This window comes from Capsicum annuum, unplaced genomic scaffold (genome assembly GCF_002878395.1).
Source record: "Capsicum annuum cultivar UCD-10X-F1 unplaced genomic scaffold, UCD10Xv1.1 ctg15117, whole genome shotgun sequence".
Lineage (NCBI taxonomy): Eukaryota > Viridiplantae > Streptophyta > Magnoliopsida > Solanales > Solanaceae > Capsicum > Capsicum annuum.
This window is the reverse complement of record NW_025820557.1, coordinates 1-3,164: the sequence shown is the minus strand read 5'-3', so window position 1 is coordinate 3,164 and position 3,164 is coordinate 1. Positions and strand designations below refer to the sequence as shown.

At 31.7% G+C, this 3,164-nt stretch overlaps 1 long non-coding RNA gene across 1 annotated transcript; it reads right to left on the bottom strand.

Moving 5' to 3' along the window:
* Positions 1-59: 59 nt before the first annotated feature.
* Positions 60-3,147, bottom strand: LOC124885358. Its single transcript, XR_007049104.1, has 4 exons — positions 2,586-3,147; positions 2,250-2,340; positions 608-823; positions 60-329 (listed from the first exon to the last, which is right to left on the bottom strand). It is a non-coding gene; the product is annotated as an uncharacterized LOC124885358 (long non-coding RNA).
* Between the last annotated feature and the right edge of the window lie 17 nt (positions 3,148-3,164).

Here is a 3,164-nt window from a genome sequence, read left to right as displayed (position 1 = left end):
AATATGAGATTATGTTTGATCTCGACTCAAAGGAACAGAACAAAAACAACATAACAACATGATAAACAGATAGGAACAAAAACAACACATTGATATACAAATTACAACGCTATACTTCATAATTGAATTGAGAAGGTAGTGAAAGATTGTTGGAAAAACTAAAGTGACATTCTTTTACCTGCCTACTGATTTGTTTTGCAAATCTTGGACCAGATTAAGGTGTCATTCCATAATCACAGTCCATTAACAGTAGTTTCTCAGTTACAGCACACAAGTAGACTCTTCCATATTGAGTAGCATAGGATTGTATTCTAGAATCAATATTCTATCTGCTAACAACAATTACATATATTCAGTTTTCTGAATTAAGCTAAAAATTATATTATATAGTTCAAATGAATTATATTAAATGTTCTTATTTCATAATGGAATTTATGACAGAGGAAAGAAATAACAGGAGAAAAGAAAATCTTGTTATTACAGGAGAAAAGAAAATAACCTGACTTCCTAGATATTACCAGAATGAGTAGAGTAACCAGTTTTACCAAAAACACTAACAAATAGTTTTAAGATAAGCGAAAAGAGTAAACGTTTTGGACCAACTAACCTTGTCCCAGCTCTCTTCAATTTCAATGCCTCCACATTCTGAATAGCTAATTTGTATTTTTACAAACCATACAACTCTTGCTAGATCCAGATTCAAAGCTACCTAGCCACTCTTTCCACGCTTCCCAAACAACATTTCTGGTTTTACAGCCAGCTTTGTTGATTAGAGTCATGATTCTTTGTTTGTTAACTCGGTAAAATCTGTAGGTTCTGTCACCTACAAAAAAATAAATAAACATGAGAACCTAGCAAGAAAAATTATTTGGAACATGACGAGAAATGACCTTTCAAATCATCGCATTGGAAAATATTATCATAACTAAATATAAACATAGATGTACACCAGTTTCTTTTAGCTTGTAAAGTGGTACAGTCTGCCTCCACATAGGTATATTCTTCAATATTTAGTAACGTATGATTGTATTTTACTGTAATATTATTGTATCAATAATTTAAACAGAAACTAACTACAAATTTTATCGAGAAACTTCAATTCATTTCCATGAAGATCTTTACGAATTGATTCTTGCGCAAAAGGTTGTTGATACTAATCCTGCAAGATAAAATTATAACTTGAGTCCATTGAACACAAATGGACACTAATAGTATAGCATAAAACCAAATGCTCATAGAATACTTCAGCTAACAAGATAAAAAAAAAGAATACTAATTAGTGCAGCCGACAGGAACTACAAGAGGGATGGAAACTTTTCGGGCAACACTCGATGTACAGAGATTTAAACATGGGATGATGTATCCCTTATAATTAAATATTTTTCAGAAATAGTTAGTTATTTACTCCACAAACATATTACTATGTACTTGATTTCAAACTTATAATTATAAAACTTCATTTATCATTCAATATCTTTCTTAAGTGAAATTGCTTATCAAAGTAGCTTTTACTTTCATGCAGATTGGTATTAAAGAAAAATGTGCCTATCATGTTACTAAGAAATTTAGATGCTTCCAATGGCTTGTGTAATGGGACGAGAATGATATGCCGAGATTTTGACAACAATGTCATACATGCTGAAATAATGATAGGCCAAAATACTTTCAAACATGTATTTATTCCACGAATTCAGCTATCACCTCCCAAAAATGAAGGTTACCCATTCAAATTCATTAGAAAATAATTTTCAGTGTGCTTTTCAATGACGATAAACAAAACACAAGGTCAAACAATACCAACTGTTGGACTGTACTTGCCACAACACATTTTTTCATATGGACAACTATATGTTGCACTATTGAGGGGTGTATCAACGTCAACGACTAAGGTTTTGAGTATGACAGAGCAATCAAAGCGCAAGAAAGGCACATACAGCAAAAACATCATCTACAAAGAGATATTAGGTAAGACATAATACATATGATTACTTGATACAAAATATTAACTACACTTTCAATTATGTAATATCAGACTAACTTCAAATATTCATGTTTGCAGGTTCTGAGGATACACAGTTACTTTAGATTCAATTACTTTTCAAGTTATTGCAAAGTGTACTGCCTATGAGTTTCTGCTAAAAAGCAATGTTGGTGACGATGATGGTTGTTTCAGGATCTACCATTGTTGTTTTTTATCAAGTTGGTGATTCTGTAAAAGGGTACCACATAAAATAGGACAAAGGGAGTACCTTTTAAACTCCTGCAATATTTTTGCTTTAGAAATTTGTGACTGGCCAACTACTCTGCGTATTTGTTTCTCCAAATTTTGCTATTTTATTCCTGAAGTGCAATCATATATCAATATTCATGTTAATTTCAGACGAAACACTTTTAGCTAAAATCAGAAGTCCAGAACAAACTCATTTCAAATCCAAAACAACATTCCACCATATTACCCAAGTAATCAATAAAAATCTTAACTTTCAAAATTATACCCAACTAGCAGCTAATAAAAATAGCCAATTGCAATATGATACAATGTCATTAAGTTGTCCAAAAGAAGAACCAAGGTGTTAAGGACTTACCTCACGTACGCACAGATTGAAATGAAACTGATATTTTGCGAAGAAATCAAGTGTTGTTGTCTGACAAACTGCATACAATATATAATTTTTTATGTAACAATGACCTGCATACAATGTAATTATAAAAAAACAGTTCCAAGAATACTAGAGTTAATACCCCCAATGTTCTAGATCGTACAGATTCAAGCAACAGAGGCAGGGAGAATTAATAAATGATCTTATAGTACTCCAAACCCATAAGGTACACTGACGTCTAAATGTTTATTCACACTTGCATGTCATTGGTGGTTGTTAGGGTAAGAGTCATTGAAACATCTGTTAACTGGTTGACAATTATAATTCCAAATTATTAGTACAACAGAATAACCACTGGAGAATGGACATCAACTAATATTCATTACTTTCACATCATAATTCAGAGCTAAATGGAATAAAAATGAACAGTTTATATTTCTTCTCTTTTATACTATTTTTCTATTTCTTTCCTCTCCTTGGATTTCCTCTTAACTTCTTATGTCTTCCTTTAATCAAACAAACTGCTGAGTACTATAATGAAAAGGGTATAAATGACACGCAAAT